The sequence below is a fragment of the Pongo abelii genome, chromosome 7 (genome assembly GCF_028885655.2).
Source record: "Pongo abelii isolate AG06213 chromosome 7, NHGRI_mPonAbe1-v2.0_pri, whole genome shotgun sequence".
Taxonomy (NCBI): domain Eukaryota; kingdom Metazoa; phylum Chordata; class Mammalia; order Primates; family Hominidae; genus Pongo; species Pongo abelii.
In genome coordinates this window covers 40,322,541-40,336,728 of record NC_071992.2, presented here as the reverse complement: position 1 = coordinate 40,336,728, position 14,188 = coordinate 40,322,541, and the positions used below count along the sequence as shown (strand labels likewise).

Sequence of the window (14,188 nt, the reverse complement as noted above, 5' to 3'; positions counted from 1 at the left end):
AGGCGCGATCTCGGCTCACTGCAAGCTCCGCCTCCCGGGTTCACGCCATTCTCCTGCCTCAGCCTCCTGAGTAGCTGGGACTACAGGCGCCCGCCACCACGCCCGGCTAATTTTTTGTATTTTTAGTAGAGACGGGGTTTCACCATCTTAGCCAGGATGGTCTCGATTTCCGGACCTCGTGATCCGCCTGCCTCGGCCTCCCAAAGTGCTGGGATTACAGGCGTGAACCACCGCGCCCGGCCAATAGTGATAATTCTCAGTATCTAGTATTAACCGGGTTACGTTTAAAAAAAAAAAACTAGTTCATAATTAGTGCCCTTTTAAATAACTGATCTGTAGGAATCTTTTAATTTCTTTAAGTGATATTTAAAGATACAGATATCTAATTTCTTCTAATAGTACCAAAGATATCCAGTACTATAACGTCTACAGAGTATGACGTCTAGCGGTAAAATGGCTTTATTCTCAGAACAGAGTATCGGTTTCCTCATTTGCTTGCTGCCTGTGTTTCCTTTTTACGTTCACGTCTCTGTGCTGTAACCTTCCAAATCCTTATTACCAGGCCCCAGGAAATATCACCTGGTCGGCACACTCCTGCAGGGCTAGATCACTGTGCACACACTTAACCCTCCATTGTTTTCCATACGTTTCCTAGGATGCGGGGGGCTAGAGGATGACGGAGAGTTGCCTCCGGGTTCCTCCTCTCGTTCTTATCTGGGCCGTCTAGGACAAATGTCCCTCACGTCCCTCGAAGCAAAGGTCTGGCTGCGAGCAGCCGCGGCCCCCAGCACGTGACAGTCACGGAGCCGTCGCGGTCCCCCGAGGCTGGGGGCCACCCGGGGATGCGGCGGGCGCTGACGTCGTCCTCCCGGTTACCCACAAGCCTCCGGGCCGCAGCAGAGCAGGAAGAGGCGCGCGGGGCCGGCGCCTGCCGGGGAGGTCGGGGCGCTTCCTCAGCGAGCCGGCGCCCCCGGCCGGGCCTCCTACTGCTTGCAACCGGGGGAGGGGGACCATCCGACAACTCAGCCGGGGCTGAGAGGGAGACCGACGCCAAGGCGGTCTTGCATTGCCCCCGGCTTTCCAGATGCAGACCCTCCTGGAACGGGAGCCCTTCCCTGACAGCCGTAGGACGGGAGACGGCCGAGGGGTCGCCTGGACTGCCCCGCCCTCGCGCGGTCACCCACCGGGGACCTTGCGAGGGTCGCTTCTAACCCTTAAGAGCTACAGAGCCGAGTCACCCTGAGGAGCGCCATATGGCGCTGGTTGCGCGCTGTTCTTTAATCAGCCTCACTGAACGCGCCGAGCCCAGCTTTACCTCCCGGGCCCCACCTTTCCACGCCTCCTCCGGCTTCCCGGGGTGTTTTGTGTGTCACTCTCCCACGTACAGTCCCTCCCCGTCCCTCGGCCCTCTCGCCCGGTCTCCCTAGTCGTCCAGACGCTAGCTGCCGCGGGCGTTCCTGGTTCGCGCTCCCGCCCCCTCCGCCCCGCTGACTCGCCGCTTCCTCCGGAGCCCCAGCGTCCCGAACCCGGGACTGCATTTCCCGGCAGGCGCCGCGGCCCGCGGCCAATGAGAGGCTGAGGATTTGGCGGCGGCGGCGCCCCGAGAGTCGGGGTGGGGGGGCTTTGTGCGCGGCGGCGGCGGGAGAGGCGGCGGCGGCGGCCAGCACGGAGGCGGAGGCCGAGGGGGCTGTGCACAGGTCGCCGCGGAGAGGCGTGCGAATTCCGAGCCGAGCGCCGAGGACCGTGCTACCCAGGCCGGGCTGCCAGCCGTAGGCTCCTCTCTGGCAGCAGCGGCGGCGCGGCGACCCCCGTCCCTCGGCCTCCCCTTCCCATCGCACCTCCCGAGCCTTCCTCTTCCCGCAGCACGCCCGGCCCGGCCCGGCCGTGGCCCTTCTCAGTGCCGGCCGCCATGGCAGAGGCGTCCGGCGCGGGGAAAATCTAGCCCGGGGATTTCATGCGGCCTAGCTCGGTTCCGCCTCCTCCCCGCGCGGCCCCAGCGGCTGCCTGCACCCCAGCCCCACTCCGGGTCTCCGTGTCTCTCCTGTGATCGCACTGACACGGCCGGGGGGTTAGAATGGAACAAACTGAAGGTAAAGTGCGTGTGCGTTGTGTGTGTGTGTGTGTGCGCGCGCGCGTGTGTAGTGCTAGGAAGGGCTGAGGAGGGAACGACGGGGAGGGGGCGACCTAGGGATGGAGCGCCAGACCCCAGGAGGAATGGAAGGGGAAGCGGGTGGCCTGAAAGGGCTCGAGGGGAGTCCTGACGGAGGAGCAGATGGCAAGGTGGGGGGTGTGGAGGGAATTGGGGGGTGGGGCAGGGGAGGTGGGAGTGGGATCGGAGTCGGAGTGGCGCTGAGCTGGGAATTGGGAGAAGTGGGATGGGGGCGGGGATAAGGATGGATCGGGGAGGGGCAGGGAAAGGGGAGAAGAGTTGCATGGAGATTAGAGACCTGGGTGGACTGATAAATAGGGAGGTTTGGGGATGGAGTGTGGGAACCAGAAGAGTCTAGGAGAAGGGGATAAATTTGCTGGAGAAATGGAGCATTTTATGGGAATGAAGGGAGAAATGAGAAATGGAAGTGAAGGAAAAGGTGGATTAGGAAAGGGGATGAGGCAGGCTGCAATAGGAGGATGGGAAATAGACGCAGGAAACTGGAAGACAGGATTGGGTTAGGAAAGGAAATTAACTGAATGATGACAGGGATGAGAACGATCGACTTAGCGTCAGAGTGGGAGGAAAAGAAGGGGATGGAGGTCGTTAAAGTGTTAGGAAGAGAGGCCTTTTGTTCCTGTATTTGTGTGTATTCTGTGCCTTTCTTTCAAGGCTAGAGAATAGAGAAGCTGGTGGTTATGGAATTGTAATTGTTGTGAAATGGGGAGGTGTGGGTTTTACTGTTTTGAGGGAGGAGGCGATGTGTTTGTGTTATGGAAGGGAGGCAGGGAGAGACATGGCCATAATTTGATGGTTTTGGGGAGGGAGTGAAGATTATTTCGATTTAAAGGGGGCAGGGGCAGCCATGTTTGCTGCCAGGCACTGCAGTGTAAATAAATTCCTTTTCCTCTCCGACATCAGTATGAATCTGGAAGGGGCCAGTTCAGACTGTTAGCCCCCTTTCTTTCTATTCATGAACTCTTTTCCCCTTACGTCTTGGGTCATTTTAAATTATTCATAACCGCCAAAGGAGGTAGTGATGTTTTCCATCTTGTGTGTTTTTGCTGCTTTTCTCCCTCTCTTTACCCTCTTCCTTCTGGTTGCAAACAAGGTATGCTAATGAGCTGCAGTGTAAATTTAACCCTTTTAATCAATTTAAAACTAGATTTTTACTAGCTGAAGGAATCATTACTACGCTTACATATCAAACATGATCATGAAGTCTTTTACGTATTGAAAATTCGTTTGTTTCAGAAGCCTCAGAAGGAGTCAACATGTTTTCTGCAATTCTTTAAGTAAACAAGGAAATTGCATCGGTTATTTTACTTGGGCCTGTGCTCTTGGCAAAGCGCTGTGTCCGGGTGAAAGGGGTAGGAAGCTCTGCTTGTGGTAGATTATCGGCTTGCCGTATTGTGAATGTTGAAAAATTAGAAATGTATGTATTTTTAAATAGTATTTCTGATAGCTCTTGCTTATAGGTGATGAGCGTGTTAAGAGTGATGAGTGTGTTAAGAATAGTATTTTCTTTTTTAAATAAACTCTCTTTTCCCCATCTCTTCTCTTTGCCTTCATGTAGCTAGCTCAATACAATCTCCAGATGCCAGTTCAGCACAGTGCAATGATCTGTGAAGTAGGCATGCAGTTCTTAGAGTCTCATTGAGATGCCAGGGTTTTTTTGTTGTTGTTTTGTTTGTCCGTTTTTTTATTGGAACTTCAGGTGACTCTCAGGAAACTACAGTAACTAATATATTCAACTGTAACTACTTGTACAGTTTGAAATAATTACTATTCTAAGGTTTAAATCCTGACAAATTTACAGTACATACATTGGTGTTAAGTAGAGCCTATTTTATTTCATATTGAAAAGGATTAAATGTGTGTGTGTGACCTTTTGTTTTTATTATAGCAGTTGGAGTAATCCAAACTTTAACCTATCACATTGATATTGAAACTGTTCTCTAATACCAAGAAGGCCTGTTAACATTGTAATATGGTGGACTCAAACCAGTTGAACTACATTTAACCTACCTAAATGGCAACATCCTCTCAGTTGTTATACAGAAGCTTAGGATATATTCTTCGTTTGTTAGAAAAATGAAATTCAATGTTGTTAAAGTGGTACTTTGAGAGGGTGCTTTTAGTGTAAAAGCCAGATTTACAGCTTGGAGTATTTTAATTTGATAATATTCAGCCTGAATTTGTTTGAAATTCTGTGAGGAACAGTTGCATTTAAAAAAAAATTCGGCATGCTTTTTCTGGAATTTATTTTTATGGCAATTTCAGTTTTATATCTCCTACTTGATTGACATGTTATTTGTAATTAGCTGGTAAATTGTGTGCATGAGCTATCAGTGCTGTAAATTTTTAGGAAAATAAGCAGTCATTAAATAGAAAAATTTGTGTTGGAAGCTTTCATTGCTTAAAAAAAAAAAAAAAGAAGTAGTTTATTTTTATGTATGCAGCATCCTTTAAAGATCAGGGTTCCTGCCCAGCTGTCATAAGTATCCTGGTTCCTTGGACAGGTATTCATATATGAAGAAGCCTACTCTTGTTAAATAACACTTAAAACCAATTAATATGTCCATCAGCCCACCTGTTACCTGTGTTGGCTTTTTTTTTTTTTCCTAACCCTTAAATTAACAAATGCCTTCTCTTATACTGATCAGATTGAATGAGTTTTGGATAAAGGAAACTGTCTTTCAGATTGATGATTGTTGAGTGAACTGTCGAATCTGATTCTAATGACAGCGTTTCTGGAATTTATAATAATATTCATAATCCACTAATAGCTGCTCACAGTTGTCCTCACACTGTGCTATGCCGAGTGTCTCACATGCATGATTTCCTTTTATCCTCCTAACAGTTTTATGAAGTTAGTACTTTTTTTTTTTTTTGAGAGATGGAGTCTCACTCTTGTTGTCTAGGCTGGAGTGCAATGGTGCGATCTCGGTTCACTACAACCTCCACCTCCCAGGTTCAAGTGATTCTCCTGCCTTAGCCTCCCAAGTAGCTGGGATCACAGGCACACGCCACCATGCCCGCCTAATTTTTGTGTTTTTTGTTTTTGTTTTTGTTTTGAGACGGAGTCTCGCTCTGTCACCCAGGCTGGAGTGCAGTGGCATGATCTTGGCTCACTGCAAGCTCCGCCTTCCGGGTTCACACCATTCTCCTGCCTCAGCCTCCGGAGTAGCTGGGACTACAGGCGCCCGCCACCACGCCCTGCTAATTTTTTGTATTTTTTAGTAGAGACGGGGTTTCATGGTGTTAGCCAGGATGGTCTCGATCTCCTGACCTCGTGATCCACCCACCTCGGCCTCCCAAAGTCCTGGGATTACAGGCGTGAGACACCGTGCCCGGCCAATTTTTGTATTTTTTTTTAGTAGAGACAGGGTTTCACCATGTTGGCCAGGCTGGTCTCAAACTCCTGACCTCGTGATCTGCCCACCTCGGCCTCCCAAAGTGCTGGAATTACAGGCGTGAGCCAACACGCCCAGCCAAGATGGAGTTCGTTTGTTTGTTTGTTTTGACACGGAGTTTCGCTCTTGTTGCCCAGGTTGGAGTGTCTCAAAAAAAAAAAAAAGTATTCACATATTCACATATTATAGAAGGCTAAGAAGTTAAAAAAATAAAGTTAGCATTCTTCTCCACTGAAAACCACTTGAAGTTTCTTGTATGTCCTTCTGGAAAACTTCTATGCATGTATGTGTATATTTCTCTTAAAATATTTACAAATGGATCATACTATCTGCATTTTGCTTTTTTGTTTTTTTGTTTGTTTTTTGAGACAGTTTTGCTGTTGTTGCCCAGGCTGGAGTGCAGTGGCGCGATCGTGGCTCACTGCAACCTCCACCTCCCGGTTCAAGCGGTTCTCCTGCCTCAGTCTCCCGAGTAGCTGGGATTACAGGCATGCACCACCATGCCGGCTAATTTTTGTATTTTTAGTAGAGACGAGGTTTCCCAAAGTGCTGGGATTACAAGCATGAGCCACCGCACCTGGCCACTTTTTCGTTTTAACAGCCTATCTGGGACATCTTTTTAAATTAGTACCTATGGATCCACGGCTGGGTGCAGTGGCTCACGCCTGTAATCCCAGCACTTTGGAGGGAGGCTGAGGCGGGCGGATTGCTTGAGGTCAGGAGTTTGAGACCAGCCTGGCCAACATGGCGAAACACCCATCTCTACTAAAAATACAAAAATTAGCCAGGTGTGGTGGCGGCACCTGTAATCCCAGCTACTCGGAAGGCTGAGATGGGAGAATTGCCTGAACCCCGAGGGGGAAGCCGCAGTAAACTGAGATTGCGCCACCTCACTCTAGCCTGAATGACAGAGCGAGATTCAGTCTCAAAAACAAAACAAGGCCAGGCATGGTGGCTCACGTCTGTAATTCCCGCACTTTGGGAGGCTAAGGCGGGCGGATCACTTGAGGTCAGGAGTTTGAGACCAGTCTGGCCAGCATGGTGAAACTCCCGTCTCTACTAAAAATACAAAAATTAGCCGGGCATGGTGGTGCGTGCCTGTAATCCCGGCTACTCCGGAGGCTGAGACAGGCCAATCGCTTGAACCCAGGAGGCGGAGGTTGCACTGAGCTGAGATTGTACCACTGCGCTCCAGCCTGGTAGGCAAAGCGAGACTCTGTCTCAAAAACAAAACAAAACAAAAAACAAAAACAATAAAAATTAGTACATACGGATCCACAGCTTTTGTTTTTAAAGAGTCTTAAAAGTATTCCATTGTTTAAAACATTAACATTTAGTTTGTTAGCAGGTTTTGCTATTATAAGTAAATAATAGTTGGTCCTGAATTAAGTTCCTAATAGCCTGTTAAATGGAAGAGAGATAGTACAACTATTTTACAAGAGAGAAAACTGAGGCCTATGGAAGTGAAGTCCGGGGCTTTTGTGACAAACCCGTTACTTGGTTCTTTACAGCACAACCTGTTACTTCCTTAAAGTATTGGAGCTGCCTGGCCGGGCGCAGTGGCTGACGCCTGTAACCTCAGCACTTTGCGGGGCCAAGGCTGGTGGATCACCTGACGTCAGGAGTTCAAGACCAACCTGGCCAACATGGTGAAACCCCGTCTCTACTAAAAATACAAAAAATTAGCCGGGCCCGGTGGTGTGCGCCTGTAATCCCAGCTACTCTTGAGGCTGAAGCAGGAGAATCGCTTCAACCCGGGAGGCAGAGGTTGCAGTGAGCTGAGGTCGCGCCATTACACTCCAGCCTGGGCGATAAAAGCAAAACTTCGTCTCAAAAAAAAAAAACAAAAAAACAAAAAGAAAGAATTAGAGCTGCCTATGAAAACTCAAGGTGAGGGGGCAAACTTAAGGTTAAGTATATTAAGTATAAAGAGTTAAAGGGGAGTAAGCTGCAGTGAGGCAAGAGATCTTGTATTTTTTCATATTTTATTCACCATGTTGTGAACATACATGCACAAAATATTTTTACATGCAAAAATGAATTGTGTCCAAGTTATCTTGAGGTGTGTGTTTTTGTATGAAGTGGATTTTAGTGGACTTTTTCTTGTTTGAATAAAATTATCAATAAAATACGATAGCGATGAAATGAAAAAAATTAGAGGTCCAGCTTTAGGAGATATACCTAATGCTAAATGACGAGTTAATGGGTGCAGCACACCAGCATAGCACATGTATACATATGTAACTAACCTGCACATTGTGCACATGTACCCTAAAACTTAAAGTATAATAATAATAAAATTTAAAAAAAAATTAGAAGTCCATCATGGTCTTAGAAAAGGACCTGGAAAAAAATAGAGACATTGGTAAAAATTTTAAAGTGAGCTAAAAATCCCTATTTGAAAACAAGTTAAAAATCTTAGCATGGACTGTTAATTACTTTGTTTATTTAAATTTTTTTTCTATCAAGAAGAAAATGGGTTACTTATTCATTGGGATCTTTTAAAACAAAAAGATAGTCTTGTCTGTTGTAGACACTTAAGAAATTAAAATCGTTAAAGCTTTAAAAATGCTTAGAACTTGGCATCTGTCTATAAAATCTGTTTTTCAATGCAATTCTGTTTTTAGTTTTACTTTTTTTTTAAAAGCAGTCTATTATTTTTTGAAAAAGCAACTAAGATGATTCATTTATTTGTTAATAAACATGTCCAGCATTTGAGTTTTTAAATGAATGGTGAACTTTATTTCTGCAGGCCAATCTTTTTATAAATTATATTTATAAGTTATAAATAATTATACTTATATTTTTATAAATATTAACAAGGACAAATTTAAGAAATTGCTTATACTAACATTACCTAACCTTTTTTTAAAAAGCTTACAGTTTTGTTTTCATTTTTACTGTTGCTCTTAGTAAATATGTAATAAAGACTTTAAACACTTCTGTAGTATGTTGTACCTGCACTGTGTAGCATGAAAAGAAGGTAAAGGTATATTTTAATTTTGTGGACTTAGAGAATGTTCAGTTTTTACCACATGGATGTGTTGTTACTCCTAAAGCACAACTTTTTTGATAAGATTTTGAATTTGAAAAAGCTCTTTGAAAAAGTATTCTTAGCTTGTTTTTTTAGATGTGGATCGTTATCGTCATTAACTGATCTACAGTGATAACTTTTTCCCCCTTCTAATATTTAATTACTGGGTTCTTTTTTCCATCTACATTTAGGGCTACTTAGAGAAAGTGGCTAGGAAAATGAAAATTGTTAATATTCATACTGTTTCAGTTTTAGCCATGTGTAGCACGGAAAGATAAAACATGAATAATACCTTACATTTATGTGGCATCTTCTGAGGTGTTTGGTAGAATTCCCACAGAATAACTTGGCTTTTTTAAAATGTGAAGTTAGAAAGCACAAGAATTATTGTTTATTTATTTTTTAATTTTTTTTTTGAGACGGAGTCTCCCTCTGTTGCCCAGGCTGGAGTGCAGGGGTGCGAACTCGGCTCACTGCAAGCTCCGCCTCCTGGGTTCGCGCCATTCTCCTGCCTCAGCCTCCCGAGTAGCTGGGACTACAGGCGCCCCCCAGCATGCCCAGCTAATTTTTTGTATTTTTAGTAGAGATGGGTTTTCACCGTGTTAGCGAGGATGGTCTCGATTTCCTGACCTCGTGATCCATCCACCTCGGCCTCCCAAAGTCCTAGGATTACAGGCGTGAGCCACTGCGCCCAGGCAAGAATTATTTAACTCAGTCTTAAGATGGGAAAATTAAGATTTCAGAGACCCCTTCAGGCCAAATAGACTGTCATGTTACGGAGAATAAAATTTTCAGATTTCCGTATAATTAATCTTTTCTCTTTTTTGTGAGACAGGGTCTGGCTCTGTTGCCTCTGCTGGACTCAGAAGTCTTGGGCTCAAGCAGTCTTCATGTCTCAGCTTCTCCAGTAGCTGGGACTACAGGCAGGTGCCACTGCGCCGGGCTCTGTATGATTACTTAAAACATTAAGAGTGTGTGTGTCCTGATTTTTCTTCATAGCTTATATTACCCACATTCTAATAGATAATTAAATATTAAGTAACAAGTATTTTTCTACATAGATGTGCTTTTTCTTATTTTGGTGTAAGTTATATACATATTTCCTAAGATATATGAGGTTTATTTTTATTTTTTTATTTTTAGAGACAGGGTCTTGCTCTCTTGCCCAGGCTGGAGTGTAGTGGCATGATCCTAGATCATTGCAGTCTTGAACTCCTTGGATCAAGCAGTTCTCCTGGCCTCAGCCTCTGGAGTAGCTATGACTACACACATGTGCCACCCTGCCCAACTAATTTTTTTTTTTTTGAGACAGGGTCTTCCTCTACCACCTACGCTGGAGTGCAGTGGCACAGTCATGGCTCACTGCAGCCTCAACTTCCCAGGCTCAGGTGATCCTCCCACCTCAGCCTCCTGAGTAGCTGGGGACTACAGGCGTGTGCCACCACACCCAGCTAGTTTTGCTTTTTTTTTTTTTTTGTAGAGACAGAGTTTTGCCAAGTTGCCCAGGCTGGTCTTGAGCTCCTGGGCTCAACCAATCTTCCCACCTCGTCCTCCCAAAGTGTTGGGATTATAGGCATGAGCCACTGTGCTGGCCCCCCTAGCTATTTTTTAAAAATTTTTTGTAGAGATGGAGTCTCACTTTGTTGCCTGGCTGGCCTTGAACACTTGGCCTCAAGTGATCCTTATAGGGAGGCATTTTAAATTTAAGAATGGGTAGCTTATTGGGATTTCATAGGTTAAAAAAATTAGTTTATCAAATTGATTTGAGATTAAGAAGATCATATGGACATACACCTAGTGGCATTTGGGCCATAGCCAAAACAATATTGTGTCTATGGAATCTTATGTTATCTAATTTCTCTTACCTGTGGAGGCTTAAGAAAGCTATATGTAAAAAACAAACAAAAACTTTAAGAAATAGGCATTTTAAAGCCTTTTACGTTATAAAATGTGAAATATAAAAAAAGCATATAAAACTTGAATGTACAGTATAAACAAATAATTAGGTAGTGAAAATACAAAAATTAGGTAGGCGTGGTGGCACACGCCTGTAATCCCAGCTACTCGAGAGGCTGAGGCAGGAGAATCACTTGAACGAGGGAGGCGCAGGTTGTAGAGAGCCAAGATTGCGCCACTGCACTCCAGCCTGAGCGACAAAGCAAGACTCTCCATCTCAAAAAAAAAAAAAAAAGGAAGTGAACATCGGGTAACTATCACCCAGGTGATAAGTCCTTTAAGAAAAGCTGCAGAGACAACCTCATTGGCTTAGCTGTTATTGCTTTGGTGGTAGTTGGACTTTAGGGACAAAAATGTATTGATGTCTTTGTTTTTTTTTTTTTCTTTTTTTCTTTTTTTTTTTGAGAGGAGTCTCGCTCTGTTGCCCAGGCTGGAGGTACAGTGGCGCAATCTCGGCTCACTGCAACCTCCACCTCCCGGGTTCAAGCGATTCGCCTGCGTCAGCCTTCCAAGTAGCTGGGACTACAGGCGCCCATCACCACACCCGGCTAATTTTTTTAGTTTTAGTAGAGACGGAGTTTCGCCATATTGGCCAGGCGTGAACCACCGCGCCCGGCTGGTGGGTTTTTTTTAATATATATAATAGTAAGAACCTGAGGCCGGGCTCAGTGGCTCGTGCCTGTAATCCCAGCACTTTGGGAGGCCGAGGCGGGCGGATCACCTGAGGTGCGGAGTTGGAGACCAGCCTGGCCAACATGGCGAAACCCCGTCTCTACTAAAACTACAAAAATTAGCCGGGCGTGGTGGTGGGTGCCTATAATACCAGCTGCTCAGGAGGCTGAGCCAGGAGAATCGCTTGAACCCGGGAGGCGGAGGTTGCAGTGAGCCGAGATTGCGTCACTTCACACTCCAGCCTGGGCGAAAGAGCGAAACTGTCTCAAAAAAAAAAAAAGAACCTGAAGAGTTCATAACCATGCGAGTTCAACGAATATAAAAACTGAATAACCAGTTTTTAATTGTTATTGCCAGAAGGGGTATCTGAACAATGTTTTTAAGGTAGCTTTCTAACATTTATTGTCAGAGTTTACTGATTTGAAATCTTAGTACCTTACCGATGAATAACAAAAAATAATACTGAATCCTGTAAGAAAGTGCCATTTTATACAAAATGTTGTTTGTTTAGAGTTCATCTCTGTTGCACTTTTTGGTAAGATTCAGTGATTAGGTTTTAAATTCACATGCAAACTCTAAAATGACTTACTTAGAAAATGTCGATTTGTCTGTATTGTTAATTTCTTAGCTTAACTATCTTAATTAACAAAAACGAGTTTGACACTCCTGCTTTCGCAGTATTGGAACCATTCAAACAGTATTAACCTGAGAAGTAATCAGTGATGACAATCTATGTTTGACCCTTCATCCTTGGTACTTCTTGAGTTTTAACTTTTCTGTAATTTGGGCAAGAGAACCAAATTTCTTTTGAAGCTGGAGAAACTGCATTATGCTTTCCTGGCCTTCAAGAATATTTTCTTAGGTATTTGGAAAGGTTAAGTGTTGATTTTTGAGGATTAGGATAGCAGAAAAATTTGAATGCTTTTTTCCCACTGAGTACCTGCTGAATACGGTCTATTTGCGTACAACTCTGCAATGTGAACTTTGAGAAAGGCATTTTTATAAATTAAAGCCTTTATTTGGTTATTATAATTTTGTCACTCTAAGTGGTCTCCTTTTGTATGATCTCTGCAAGATTCAGATGCATCAGAATATAGTATTTCATATTAGATTGTGGTGAGAAACTTCTTGCTTTGTTTTATTGTATCCTTGAATTCTTTTCTGTAGTGCAATAGCATGTTATTCTTTTTTACTCCCACTGAAGGTTAAATATATTTCTTGCTAATTTTTCCCCTGCATGGGTGATAGCGATTTTAAATCTTGAACATGTATGTTGAGTTTTCCTAGATGTGGAAGTAATCATAATTTGATATTTTTAAAAAGATAAATTAGGTAATTTGGCTTTGTGTATGCAGTAGAGTTAATATGCTTTTATTCACCTCATGGTTTCTGTGTCATTACCACTTGTTGGTTTTTATTTTTTAATGGAAAACTTGAACTTCTCCAAAGTGACTAGTTTTGAAATGACATTTATGTAAGGATTGTTTATACAGAGAAATTGAAAACCAGAAGGTATAAAGAAAATTAAAATTATCTAAAATTCTACTAGCTAGAAGTAACTACTATCAATATTTTGTTCTATATCCTTCCAATACTTTGTCATATGTATTTTTTTTACATAGTTGGAATTCTGCATCCATATTATTTTGTAACATGTTTTATTATTTAATATATTATGAAATAAATGCGATTTAAAAAATCAATATAGAATTTCAGTGTACAGGTGTGCTATTATCTGTTTACCATTCTGTGTTGAAGGTCTTTTAGGCAGTTTGCAATTTTGGGATATTGTAAGTTGATGGACATCCTTATACATTAAAAAAAATTATATGGCTGATTATTTCATTACAATAAATTCCTAGAAGTAGAATTACTTAAAAGATACAAACATTTTGAAAGCTTTTGATACATATTTCCAAACTGTTCTCTTGAAAGATTTTTTAAAATAATAGTTTTATTGAGATATAATTCACACCATAAAATTCATCCATTTAAAGTATACGATGCAGTGGCTTTTAGTATGTTGACGGGGTTGTATAACCATCACCACAATCAATTTTAGAACATTGCCAGAAAGGTTTGAACCAGTTTAAACCCAGCAATATTATAAAGTTTTGTTTTAAAAATAGCATTTATTCATAACATTTAAAGTGTAGTACAGTATACAGGAACACAACAGCTTGTGTGATATATAATTTATATGCATTTGAGTGAGATTTTAGAAAGTCCTTCATGAGAAGATGATGCTCCTACGTCCCATTTTAAGAAAACCTGACATATTAGATTTAAGCTGATTAAACAAAATATGAGGTATATTTTTTTGAATTATAAAATTATTCTCCTGAGCCTGGGCAACAGAGCGAGACTGTCTCAAAAAAAAAAAAATTATTCTGGACAGTCAGAATGTCTTTTTTAAAAATTCGAATTTGATTTAGAAACACTTTATTTTAGAAAACATCTGTGGAAAGTATGTTTTACCTATACAGTTAACTGTAGCAAACTTATCACCTTATAGAAAATATGGTTTTCTTTTTATTAAGAGAGGTTTGCTTTGTTCTAATTGACCTTCACCCCTGAAAGTTGTTCTTTTGTTATGTTTGCTTAAGCCATTTAACAAAACATTTTTTAAAAACTGGGTGGGCTTGCTGGGCGTGGTGGCTCACACCTGTACAGCACTTTGGGAGGCCGAGGTGGGTGGATCGCTTGAGGTCAGGAGTTTGAGGCCAGCCTGGTCAACATGGTGAAACCCCGTCTCTACTAAAAATACAAAAATTAGCCAGCATTGTGGCGCACGCCTGTAGTCCCAGCTACTCAGGAGGCTGAGGTAGGAGAGTCGCTTGAACCCAGAAGGCAGAGGTTGCAGTGAGCTGAGATCGTGCCACTGCACTCCAGCCTGGGCGACAGAGCGAGACTCTGTCTCAAAACAAAAACAAAAACAAAAACAAAAAACAAAACTGGGAG

At 43.2% G+C, this 14,188-nt stretch overlaps 1 protein-coding gene across 8 annotated transcripts in view; it reads left to right on the top strand.

Moving 5' to 3' along the window:
- Positions 1-1,582: 1,582 nt before the first annotated feature.
- The window catches only part of NSD3 (nuclear receptor binding SET domain protein 3), a 112,366-nt gene continuing 99,760 nt past the window's right edge, over positions 1,583-14,188 (top strand). For 6 of the 8 annotated variants that reach the window (XM_063726408.1, XM_024251003.3, XM_024251002.3 and 3 more), the window contains exon 1: positions 1,608-2,090. The gene's annotated coding sequence lies outside the window, so the exon portion shown is untranslated. Of the gene's footprint in view, positions 2,091-2,176; positions 2,281-14,188 lie in introns of those variants that run through there. The other 2 variants (XM_024251004.3, XM_054561440.2) reach the window with 2 other exon arrangements.